This window comes from Erinaceus europaeus, chromosome 18 (assembly GCF_950295315.1).
Source record: "Erinaceus europaeus chromosome 18, mEriEur2.1, whole genome shotgun sequence".
In the NCBI taxonomy this organism is placed as follows: domain Eukaryota; kingdom Metazoa; phylum Chordata; class Mammalia; order Eulipotyphla; family Erinaceidae; genus Erinaceus; species Erinaceus europaeus.
In genome coordinates this window covers 10,396,098-10,409,978 of record NC_080179.1, presented here as the reverse complement: position 1 = coordinate 10,409,978, position 13,881 = coordinate 10,396,098, and positions in this window count along the sequence as shown.

Below are 13,881 nucleotides of genomic sequence, written 5' to 3'. Positions count from 1 at the left end.
TAGAAGTGACTATAGTAAGAATCGAAGTGAGCCCCATCATACTAATAACACTGAAGCTCTAAAACCCTAAGTGTAAATTCATTATTAAACTTTAGGTCTCCTGAGTGCCTGTGTGGCTCCGACAACTATTTTTAAGTCACTTTTTCACTTCACTTTCATGTGAAGTATGAAACGAGGAAGAAACATCTCTACAATCCATGAAGGATTTATATTATTATGTTGTGTAAACATCATCATCTTTTGGGCACATCTGAAATAATTTTCCCTTTTTTTTTTTTTTGCCTCCAGGATTATGGCTGGGGCTCAGAGCCTGCACTATGAATCCACTGCTCCTGGCAGCCATTTTCCCCATTTTGTTGCCTTTGTTGTTGCCCTTGTTGTGGTTGTTATTGTTGTTATAATTGTTGTTGTTGGATAGAATAGAGAGAAATCGAGAGAGGAGGGGAAGATAGAGGAAGATAGAGAGGGGTAGAGAAAGATAGACATCTGCAGACCTGCTTCACTGCTAGCAAAGTGATGCCTTGCAGGTGGGGAGCCGGGCTCGAACCGGGATCCTTACTTCGCCAGTCCTTGCGCTTTGTGCCATGTGCGCTTAAGTTTTCACTTTTCATCTGCCATTCTTACAAGTACCTTATGAACAGCATGTGATTTTAAAACCAAAATAGTCTTTTCTAGTTTCTGTAAACAGAGGAAATTTACTTTACTTTGTTAATATACTGTACCACTTTTATAAACAAAGCTAATTTTCAGTGTGTACCAAAAATAGAAGACCCTAGCTGTCTGCTGGTCTTCTGATGAACAGACAAGAGCAACAGCTGAAATAACTTTTGTATCTGTAATATCGTCATGCTATTTCACTAAATATATATATATAATTATGTTTTACCAAGATTTCTGCAGAAGTTTACAACTACCCAGGAAACTGTGGTGCATTACATCACTTATCTTATATTCTGATATTTTCCTTATGAAATAGGATGACCTCTTTCCACTGTTTACATTTGTCATATTTGCTGATGATATTTCAGTCTCTGGTGTTCTCTTATCTCTTTTATCTAGTCTATAAAGACTAATCCCTATGCTCCTTCAGTTGGTCTGGCAAAAAACAAAAAACAAAAAAAAAACACAGTAATTTAGATAACTGTAAGAAATAACTAAATTTATTTCCTTTAGTCCCTCCCAAATACTTTGCTACTTGAAAATATTGCTATCACATCCTATAATCTGTACTATATCACACTGACATTCATTTTAAGTTGCTTTGGAGTTGTTTTCTGTTTTCAAGTTTCAATGTAACTTCTGTCTAATTGAATACTCAGCTGTTCAAAATTGAGAGAAATCTTTAACTACCTTTTGTGCCTTCAAAGTGCTTGGGACATGCCTATACATGTTTTTTGTGTGAGGCAATTTCACCCACACTTAACCAAATTTGCATTGTTTATTCACCACATTTCTTTTCAAAATGCCCCGGGACTCCGTTTATTAAGATGAGGTCATACGTACAATAAATTTCAGATAAAATACTGTTTCTGTAGCACTTTTACAGGGACTCTAACCTCTGATAATAGAAAAGAATGATGCTGTAAACTATCTTTGTGTCTTGTGAGGCTTTGAGATCATTCATGGACCAGTTGTTAAATCATTCCAGTGCACAAATTCAATCTCCCAGGTCAGATTACTTACTAGATAGAATGTTGTCACATAATAACTATGTTCTCTGAGGGGAGAGTGATTTTTATACCAGGTCCTTTATACACTGTAACAAGAGGAGCAATTATTTCTTCTTCTGAACTGAAGCATGAAATAGACTTGGTTTAAGAACTTATAAAGTACCAGTACTTTCAGGAGTTTTGAAAAGAATGGCAAACTGTGAAATTTATCAAAATTGCCCTGCTGCTACAGAAAAAAGAAAAATGTCCCCAACATCACAGTCAGGAAAAAAAAAGAAGAAGAAGAAGGAGAAGGAGGAGAAGGAGAAGGAGAAGCAGCCTTTGGTATCTATTGAATTTTTCTGTTATGTACTATCTCATTGATATCTGTTACCCATGAGCTTAAATAGTTATTTCTTGATCTCACCATTGCCCAAAGAAAGGAAACATTTCTAGAGGGAAGGAAAAATAAGCTACTATGGAGTGGCTACAAAGAAAGTTTGAGGCCAGCCTGGATGGTAGTATTAAGTCACAGACCAGATTCTAATTAAATTTGGTTGTATTAGGGGAAAGGAGGGGATAGGGCAGGTATTGGGACACCTGGTTAAGTGTGCATATTAGTAAAACAAGTCCTCTTACAGAGAAATTTCTATCACCCACCCACGCTGGTTTCCACCCAGGAAGATTTACCTGCGAACAAGCCCTGGCCCTCTCAACTTACATTGAAAATGGATTCCAGAAGAATTTAAAGACGGGTGCTGTCTTTGTTGATCTCACAGCAGCCTATGACATGGTCTGGCACCGTGGTCTCCTAGTCAAGATCTCAAGATGCCTGCCTCCATGGGTGGCCAACACTATATCGTTTCTTCTCCAAAACAGAAGATTCCGGGTGCATCTGGGTGACAAGTCTAGCAGATGAAGACTTGTCTCAAGTGGCCTCCCCCAGGGCTCTGTTCTGGCTCCTACGCTATTTAATATTTACGTCAATGACCTCCCAGAAACTTCTTCAAGGAAGTTCATCTACGCTGATGACATCTGCTGTGCAACTCAGGCATCCAAGTTCGACATCCTCAAGGAAACAATCACGAAAGACATGTCTCTGATATCTGATTACTGTAAAAAATGGCGACAAATCCCTAGCACTGCAAAAACGGTATCATCTGTTTTCCATCTACACCATGCCTCGGCCTCGCGTGAGCGTGCAGCTTGGCGATACGAGAATCCGGCGTGAAGCCCAGCCAGTCTATCTTGGCGTTACTCTCGATCGCACCCTGTCATTTCACGAACATCTCATAAAAACTGCAGCAAAGGTGGGCGCGAGGAATCACATCATTGCAAGACTGGCCAGCTCCTCATGGGGCGCGAGCGCTGCCACACTGCGATCATCCTCTCTGGCATTATGCTATTCCACTGCAGAATACTGTGCCCCAGGATGGTTCCGTAGCCCCTATGTCCACTTGGTCGATTCCAAATTATATTCCTCCATGAGGATCATTTCTGGAACCATCCGTTCCACCCCGGTTCCATGGCTGCCAGTTCTTAGCAACATCGCCCCACCAGATATTCATCGGGATGCGGCATCATCTAAGTTCATTTCCCACGTCTACGCTCGACCGGACCTGCCAATAGACGCGGATATCTTCGCCCACCCTGTCCAACGCTTGACGTCTCGTCACCCAATCTGGTCCCCTATGCCTACACTGAACTTCTCTGTTCCAGACGCTTGGAAACAGAGTTGGCAGTCAGCTGAGGTCAAGAACAAACACCTCATCACAGACCCCTGCAAGCGTCAACCCGGCTTTGACCTAGCACGTTATGATCGGGCCCTCCTCAATCGCTATCGAACAGGCCATGGCCAGTGCGCCGCTATGTTCCATCGCTGGGGAGCCAGAGACGACCCGAACTGCCCCTGCGGCTCCAGACAGACTATGACCCACATAGTCAACGACTGCCACCTCTCCAGATTCAAACGAGGTCTGGAAACTTTACATCAGGCTCAACCTGATGCTGTTGACTGGCTCCGAAAGAAGGGCAAACGCTAGAAGAAGAACTAAAACAAGGACCTAGGTTGGAGCCCCTGCTCCCCTCCTGCAGTGGGGACACTTCAGGAGTGGCAAGGCAGGTCTGCAGGTGACTATCTTGAGGAATATCTCAGCCGTGAATGACAATGTACTCCAGGGGAAAAAAAATATTTCTATATGTCAATATGTAACAAGATCAAAAATAGAAAGCATTTATTGAGTGTTATTTATTTTGTGGTTGTCCATCTAGAGAGGATAGAGATCCTGTTTACCCTGTTACACATCTCTCAACATACAATGGACGTTAGGTATTTGTGAAGTGAGTGAATATTAGTGAGAGTTGCTAAAAACAAGACAGAAAACTCCTTAGTAAGCCAACTCTCCACATACAAGTCACTGGAGCTGAACTCAGATTTCTAGTTTACTTCTGTAATTCAGATCGGTGCAAATTATATCAATAATGATGATGTAAGAAAGAAACAAGGATGAAGAAAGGGCTTCTGTTTTCTTTCTCTTTGCTATGTGCTAGTCATAAAGCCAAGGGATTTAAACCCACATTCACTTGTTTGCCTCCATCCAACCAGAGAAAACTTAATTAGGAGATGAAAAAAAAATCAGACTTGAGCAGCACAAACAAATCGTCCAACATTTCAATTGGCAATTGTAGCCGCCACTGCTGATGACCTCTAGACCTGGGTTACTAACCCCACCCCCACCTACCCGCCCCCACACTCCTCCCCACCCCCACTCCACCCCACTACACACTGCTAAGGCCTATATTTCACTCAGAAGCCTATATTTCTCTCCTGTGCTTGAGGACTCCTTCAAACAACTTACCTTCAAACAAGCTGGACCTCTTAACTGTGATAAGGTTAAACCTCTCTCAGTAGAAGATGGAACCTCTGATCAGGAGGCCATCCGCCAGGTCTTTTACCCTGGAGGATTCTGAGGTGTGCTTCCGACAACTTTGCAGCAGGTTTTAGAATCCTTACGCTTGGAAAGGAGATCTCGTTTCCCATTTCTTTTATTTTTCTTTATTTTTTTTAGTGTTTTAATTCTTTTTTTTAATTTTTTTTTTATTTAAGAAAGGATTAATTAACAAAACCATAGGGTAGGAGGGGTACAACTCCGCACAGTTCCCACCACCCAATCTCCATATCCCACCCCCACCCCTGATAGCTTTCCCATTCTCTAGCCCTCTGGGAGCATGGACCCAGGGTCATTGAGTGTTGCAGAAGGTAGAAGGTCTGGCTTCTGTAATTGCTTCCTCGCTGAACATGGGCGTTGACTGGTCGGTCCATGCTCCCAGTCTGCCTCTCTCTTTCCCTAGTAGGGTGGGTCTCTGGGGAAGCTGAGCTCCAGGACACATTGGTGGGGTCTTCAGTCCAGGGAAGCCTGGCTAGCATCCTGATGGCATCTGGAACCTGGTGATTGAAAAGAGAGTTAACATACAAAGCCAAACAATTTGTTGAGCAATCATGGACCCAAAGCTTGGAATAGTGGAGAGGAAGTGTTAGGGAGGTACTCACTGCAAACTCTAGTGTACTTCTGCTTTCAGGTATATATTTTGCAGTAGTTTATGGATACGTGTGCACATAAGCTCTCTCTCACAGAAACTGGTGTATATCTAGGTTTTGGGACTTTGTTAGAAAGTGAACCACCTGAGATGAAATTAGAGTGTACTATAAAAGGAAAGGTCTCACCCGAGTAATGAAGCTGAAGGGTTGTCATTCCACACGTGAAGTCTCTGGACACAGTCTGAGGTGAAGCATGTTGAGGTGGCAGTCGTTGCATTGGTTAAGTTGTGATCGGCTGATGTAATATTATTTGATATGGATTGGGAGAGGCATTCGGGAAAGTGGGCCCTATCCAAGGGTTCTAGGACTGGAGGAAGTAAGGGCTCTATAGTGGAGATGTGAGGTTCCTGCTGTCATAGGGTTCAAAAAGACAATCGATAGTTAATGTTATCATCACATTATTTGGTAATTGGGTTAACTTTGAAAAGCCCTTTTGTTATGGTTTGCTGTACAGTACCCAGTATCTTGTATATAGCTGTGCTATTGGATGCTTCTAATCTACTTGGTCTAGGCTTTTGAGAGAGTCCGCATATCAAATACACAGCCTATATATTAAAAGGATTCAGTTTGTGTTTTGAAAAACTTTGAGACATACAATTAATTTTCCCCCTCTCATATTAATTAACTACTGATTTATATGTCTACATTTTGCTAGGAGTGTACATAAACACCATTCCCACCACCAAAAGACTGTGACCCATCCCTCCCACCCACTCCCACCCCCCACTGGCCCAGGAAGCTGCATGTCTACCCCTCACCACAGGGCTTTTACTTTGGTGCCCTACTTACAATTTGGTCAGGTCCTGCTTTTAGTTTCCCTTTCAGATCTTCTTAGTCAACTTCTGTTGATGAGTGAGATCATACCATACTCATCTTTATCTTTCTGACTTAGCTCACTTAACATAATTCCTTCTAGCTCTGTCCAAGATGGGTCAGAGAAGGTGGGTTCATTGTTCTTGATAGCTGCATAGTATTCCATTGTGTATATATACCACAGCTTTCTCAGCCATTCATCTGTTGTTGGGCACCTGGGTTGCTTCCAGGTTTTAGCTATTATGCATTGTGCTGCTATGAACATAGGAGTACACACCTCTTTTTGGTTGGGTGTTATGGAGTCCTTGGGGTATAACCCCAGGAGAGGAATTACTGGATCATATGGAAAGTCCATGTCTAGCCTTCTGAGAGTTTTCCACACTGCTCTCCACAGAGGCTATACCAATTTACATTCCCACCATCAATGTAAAAGGGTTCCTCTGTCCCCACATCCTCTCCAGCATTTGTTGCTGCTGTCCTTTTTGATGTATGCCATTCTTACAAGAGTGAGGTGGTATCTTAGTGTTGTCTTAATTTGCATTTCTCTGACAATCAGTGACCTAGCGCAGTTTTTCATATGTTTGTTAGCCTTTTGGATCTCCTCTAGGGTGAATGTTTTGTTCATAACCTCTGCCCATTTTTGGATGGGGTCATTTGCTTTTTTGGTGCTAAGTTTGCTGAGCTCTTTATATATTTTGGTGATTAGTTTCTTGTGTGATGTATGGCATGTGAAGATCTTCTCCCATTCTGTGAGGGGTCTCTCTGTTTGTTTAATAGTTTCTTTGGATGTGCAGAAGCTTTTCAATTTGATGTAGTCCCATTGGTTGGTTCTGCTTTAGTCTTCCTTGCAATTGGGTTTGATTCATCAAAGATGTCCTTGAGGTGTACGTGGGAAAGTGTTTTACCAATGTTTTCCTCTAAGTATTTGATTGTTTCTGGTCTGACATCTAGGTCTTTGATCCATTTGGAGTTGATTTTTGTTTCTGGTGAGATAAAGTGGTTCAATTTCATTCTTCTGCATGTTTCAACCTAGTTTTCCCAGCACCATTTATTGAAGAGAGCCTCCTTTTTCCATTTAATCCTTTGGGCCCCCTTATCAAAGATTAGATGCCCATAGGTATTTGGATTTACTTCTGGGCTTTCAATTCTGTTCCACTGGTCTGTGTGCCTATTTTTGTTCCAGTACCATGCTGTTTTGATGATGATGGCTTTATAATATAGTTTAAGGTCTGGGAGTGTGATGCCTCCATTTATGTTTCTTTTCCTCAAGATGGTTTTGGCAATTCTAGGTGTTTTCACGTTCCAGATAAATGATTGTAGTGTTTGTTCTATTCTCTTAAAGAAGCTTGGTGGAACTTTGATGGGTATTGCATTAAATTTGTATATGGCTCTGGGGAGAATATTCATTTTGATGATATTTATTCTTCCAATCCATGAGCATGGGATATCTTTCCATTTCTTGGTATCAGTTTCTAGTTCCTTGAGTAGCGACTCATAGTTTTCAGCATACAAGTCTTTCACTTCTTTGGTCAACTTTATTCCTAGGTATTTGATTGATTTTGCTGAAACAGTAAATGGGAGTGATTTCTGGATGTCTTCTTCTTCAGATTTAGTGTTTGCATAAAGAAATGCCACTGATTTTTGTACATTGATTTTGTAGCCTGATACCTTGCTATATTGCCTAATAACTTCCAGTAGTTTTCTTCTGGGTTCTTTAGGTTTTCTTTAGGTTCTTCTATGTATACTATCATATCATCTGCAAATAGTGAGAGCTTGATTTCTTCCCTTCCAATCTGTATTCCTTTCTCTTGCCTGATTGCTATGGCAAGAACTTCCAGTACTATGTTGAAGAGTAACGGTAACAGTGGACAGCCCTGTCTAGTCCCTGATCTGAGGGGGAATGCTTTCAGCTTCTGTCCATTGAGTATGATGTTGGCTGTAGGTTTGCTATATATAGACTCCACTATCTTGAGGAATTTCCCATCTATTCCCATTTTTTGTAGAGTTTTGAGCATGAACAGGTGTTGGATTGTGTCAAAGGCTTTCTCTGCATCTATTGAGATAATCATGTGGTTTTTGGCTTTGCTTTTATTGATGTGGTGAATGACATTGATTGAATTACGGATGTTGAACCAGCCTTGCATTCCTGGGATGAATCCCACATGGTCATGATGAACTATCTTTTTGATATGTTGCTGTATCCGGTTGGCCAAGATCTTGTTTGATATTTTGGCATCTATGTTCATCAGCGAGATTGGTCTGTAGTTTTCCTTTTTTGTTCTGTCCCTATCAGCTTTTGGTATCAGGGTGATGTTGGCTTCATAGAAGGTGGAAGGGAGTATTCCTGTTTCTTCAATCTTATGGAAAAGCTTAAGAAGTATGGGTACTAACTGTTTCTTGAAAGTTTTGTAGAATTCGTTTGTGAAGCCATCTGGTCCAGGACTTTTGTTGTTGGGGAGATTCTTAATAACGGTTTCAATTTCTTTGTCTGTGATTGGTGCATTTAGATTTTGTAGTTCTTCTTGGTTCAGTTTTGGAAGGGCATATGCTTCTAGGAATTGTTCCATTTCTTCCAGATTCTCTAGCTTGGTGGCGTATAGTTCTTCATAGAAGTTTCACAGGATTCTCTGCATTTCTGTGGTGTCAGTTGTGGTATCTCCTGCATTGTTTATAATTCTGTTAATTTGAGTCTTCTCTCTTTTTTGTTTGGTGAGTCTGGCTAGGGGTTTGTCAATTTTGTTTAATCTTTCAAAGAACCAACATTTGGCTTCATTGATCTTTTGTATGGTTCTTTTATTTTCGATGTTTTTTATTTCTGCTCCCATTTCTTTTAAAACACCCTTATCGTTTCATGTTTATAATCACACATCAAAAAAATCTATTCTGATAGAACATGGCAGGATAAAGAACTGGAACTTGGGTCCCTGGTGGTGAGTCGGTGGATTTGCCTGCATGTGGTCTCTGGTCAGATTCCCCAGCACCATGCATTACAGAAATAGGGTCTGGTTCTTTCCTTCCCTCTCATTAATGAATAGATAAGTAAATTAAAATATCTTAAACAGGAATTGGAGGTTCTCAGAAACTTTACTCCTGAGGGGGGAAATGTCTCTCCTTGAATCTCCTTGGAGCAGACCTTGCTGCAAGCATTTGGGTGTATTCTGTAGATTGGAGGAGAAGAAGACTGAACTAGAGGAAGCCAGGAAATAATATAACTATTTACTATTTATGCATCATTGTGTGTCTTTCATATTAAATGCTTTACTTAAGTAATTTCAAAATAATTGATCAATAACTTCACAAAACAGTACTTAGCAGACACATTCATGACTGTTTCACTACCATCTCATTCTTTCCTAAAACCAGTCTGCATTATCCTAACTCTCTTTTTCCCCTCATTTCTTTTCCCAATACTTCTATCCAGAAGGTTTTTGAGGGCAGGGGTAGATAGCATAATGGTTATGCAAACAAGCTGTCATGCCTAATGGTTATGCAAACAAGCTGTCATGCCTGAGAGGCTCTGAAGTCCCAGGTTCAATTCCCACACCACCATAAGCCAGAGCTGACCAGTGCTCTGGTAAAAAAAAAAAAAAAAAGTTTTCGTTTTTTTTCTCCCCCCCCCCACTTCCCCCCACCCTGGGTTATTACCAGGGCTCAGTGCCTGCACTACAAATCCACTGCTTCTGGAGGCTGTTCCCCCCCCCTTTGTTGCCCTTGTTTTATCATTGTTGTCATTATTGTTGTTATTGTTGGATGGAACAGAAAGAAATCAAGAGGAGGGGCAGAGAAAGATAGACACCTGCAGACCTGCTTCACCACCCTTGAAGCAACCCCCCTCCCCCGCAGGTGGGGAGCCTGGGGCTGGAACCCAGATCCTTACACAGGTCCTTGCACTTTACACCATGTACGCTTAACCTACTGTGCTACCGCACTGTTTTATTTTGTTTTTCATAGTGTTTTGTTTATCGTGGTGTTTTGTTTTTCATAGTATCACCACTGTCCTATAAATTTGATCTGAAAATGCCAGTCATGTTTTCCTTGTTCATATATCTGGCACCTGGCAAGTTTTGTCAATTTTCCCCCAAGTTTCCTATCCACACAGTTTTTATTTCCCTTTCCTTATACACTATCCAAATTTAGGTCTCAAGACTATCCTTTATATTGACACCATCTTTAGCAACCAACTGTCCTTCTCCCTCCAGTATAAATGACTTTCATTCTTGGTTATATCGACTTGCTCTTTATGGCAAGGCAAGGCATAAATCGCCTTGTAAATTATAAAGTGGTGATGAGTAGAACTCACTTTTTATAGTGATTACATCTGCAGAACGACCTACTACATTGGTCTGTATGTTATCATGCATGAAAATAAAATGACAAATATTCACATTTCTCAGTTTGCGATGTTAGCGATGCACAAATTAAAATAAATAATAAAATAGATAGGCATCAGCCAAACAGGATTCATTGAGCACCTGCTGCTTGCTGGCATGTCAAGTGCTGGAGAATAAGCAATGAACAATAGTAATGTCCCAACATGGGTCAGCCCTTATATTCTGCGGAGGAAGACGAAACAAAACGCAGATGTGGATTAGATTACAAATGAAAAGGACTCTAAAAAAAGATGAGGAGGGTTGTCTGTGAGAGAGGAATATGGTGGCCTGCTTTAAGTGAGTGGGAAGGAAAGTCCTCTGTGAGGAGGAGATGACTAAGCTGAGATGAACAAAGAGGATTCATGTGAAAAGTCAAGAGGCTATGTGTCCAGGCAGACAGAAGGAGACAGACTAAGACCCTGGGGGTTAAAAGTTCCTGATGGATTTAAGGAAATTAAGGAAAGCTGATGTGGCTAAAGCAAAGAGATAAAGGGATGGGGAGGTTTGGGGAGAGTGGCCAGAGGGGAGCTGACAGAGTAGTCAGAGAAAGCTCACAGAGGTACACTCTAATTTCATCTCAGGTAGTTCACTTTCTAACAAAGTCCCATAACCTAGATATACACCAGTTTCTGTGAGAGAGAGCTTATGTGCACACGTATCCATAAACTACTGCAAAATATATACCTGAAAGCAGGATTACACTAGAGTTTGCAGTGAGTACCTCCCTAACACTTCCTCTCCACTATTCCAAGCTTGGGATCCATGATTGCTCAACAAATTGTTTGACTTTGTATGTTAACTCTCTTTTCAATCACCAGGTTCCAGATGCCACCAGGATGCTGGCTAGGCTTCCCTGGATTGAAGACCCCACCAATGTGTCCTGGAGCTCAGCTTCCCCAGAGACACACCCTACTAGGGAAAGAGAGAGGCAGACTGGGGGTATGGACTGACCAGTCAACGCCCATGTTCAGCGGGGAAGCAACTACAGAAGCCAGACCTTCTACCTTCTGCAACCCTCAACGACCCTGGGTCCATGCTCCCAGAGGGATAGAGAATGGGAAAGCTACCATGGGAGGGAGTGGGTTATGGGGATTGGGTGGTGGGAATTGTGTGGAGTTGTACCCCTCCTACCTTATGCTTTTGTTCACTAATCCTTTCTTAAATAAAAAATTAAAAAAAAAAAAAAAGAAAGCTCACAGAGCTCTTGCAGATGGAATTGATTATTGGATCAGAGAGCAACAGGAATTCATTTCAAGGATCTAAGCAACAAAGTAGCAAATATGATGTGATTGAAACTTTTTAAAATTATTTTTTATCTATAAAATGGAAACATTAACAAGACCATAGGATAGGAGGGGTACATTTTTAAGGTTCACTTTAGCTTTAAGAGATCAGGGCGACCAGCTAGCTAGCAGCTCAGTTGAGTAGTCCAGATAAAATTGCCCCGTTTGGGGAGGAGGCAGGCATGGCAGAAAAAGATAGAGATGAACTTGAGAAGCCGATTATAGACTGACCCGATCGGAGTAAGAGACACCTATGGGGAATGGAGAGAGGGAGGAATCAAGGATTGATTTACAAATATCTGAGTGCTATTTTCTGCAAAGAAAAAGTCTGGGGAGAAAAAGAATTTAGAGGGGCCAGGCAATGGCACACCTCATTAAGCGTACGCATTACAGTGCACAAGGATGCAGGCTCAAGCCCCGGTTCCCACCTTCAGGGGGAAAGTTTCATGAGTGGTAAAGCAGGGATGCAGGTGTCTGCAGGGTTCGTGCTTGAAGCTCCTGGTGTGACCCCTAGCACCACATCTGCTCAGGTGGTGTTCTGACTTCGCTCTTTCTTTCTCTACTATCAGCCTGTACTTCATTATCATATATAAAAAGAGGGATAGCAGTCACATCATAGGTTTTTTTGTTTTTTTTTTTTCCCAAGCAACATTAAACACCCACTGCTTTGAAGTTTAGGAAAAGCAAGTTATTCTATAAACCTTAGAGGGAGGAAACTCAGAGCTCACATAGCATGTGAGGTAGTAAAGGGTGTCTGGTTTTGAAAGGCTATGAAATTACAACCAGAGATAGTATCAAAACCACAGAAATAAAGTATTGCCCCATCAAACACTGTACAGGCCATCACTAATCTTTTTGCTTTATAGAGGTAGAAGGAAGGGGGGGAGAGAGAGAGAGAGAGGAGAGAAGAGAGGGAGGAGGGAGAAGGACACCTGCAGAATTGTTCTACTGGTTATGAAGCCTTGCAAGGTGTGGGGGGCGGCAGCTGGGACTACAAGGTGGGTCTTGGGACTGGAAACCAGGTCTTTGTGTATGGTAAACTATGCGCTCTATGATGTACACTCTACTGGGTGTTCTACTGCCCAGCTCCACCACAATCAGTATTAATAGTGCTATGAAAGGCACTGTGCTTAGTGAATTCCATTGTATAAAATGGTGTTTAGAAGTAGGAAAGAGGTTGGAGTTCGTATCTGTGGCTCTGACAATGAAGAATGTGGAAGTACCTTTGATACACAGTAAATCCTCACTTAATGTCTTCTAAAGGTTCTTGGAAATTGTGACTTTAAAACAAATAACACATAATGAAAGAAGGTCCTTTGACTTTTTCATTCAACATCTCCATTGACTTTTTTTTTTTTCATTTTTCTCATAGACGTTATAAGGAAAACCTACGAATGAAAGGGCATTGTTGGGGGAATTTACTATACCTGCTTTCCCCAGCTTCAACTGGAAATTTTTGTGGCTGCAAACTTGAGGAACTGTCTTCTTCAGAATGGCGGCCATGAGAGCTAGTTGAAAATGAGTTGAAATGAAGACCCAGATTTACTCCGAACAAAATACACTATAACTAGAAAAGCAGAACCTAAGTAGAGATCCTGATGGTTATTTTTCTGGAGTCTGTTACATTTCACTTTAAAATAGATCACCACAATTTTTTTTGTTACTTTATTGCAAATGATAAAAGAGAGCAAATATAACTCTTGTTTTGCTTATTAACAAAAGAGTAACAGTAACCAATTAGGGTTTGGCTAGAATATGTTAACATTTCATAAACATCTCAAAGTCCAGACATCTAGAGTCCAACTTATCAGCGCTCCATATGTGTGTATATGCAGATGCATAATCTTTGTTCTTTTCATGTTTTTTTAATGGGACCCCAACCTTGAGGCTTGCGAGTCTTTTTGAATGTGTTCCAGTTCCAGGTGTATTTACTAGTTCTATCACCAAATTCTAACCAGTTCCATTCCTCAGATGTCTCCTGAATTTTTTTTTTCTGTAGTCTTTTTTCTTTTCTTTTCTTTTCTTTCCTTTTATTCTTCTTTCCTGATGCCCAGTTGGCCAAGAAAAAAAATTTCAACAGCTCCAACCCTAACATAAAGTTTAAAATTCTTTATCTGGCTTAGGAAGTGCCCTGGATTCCTAGCCATCCCCACATCCTATGTCACCTG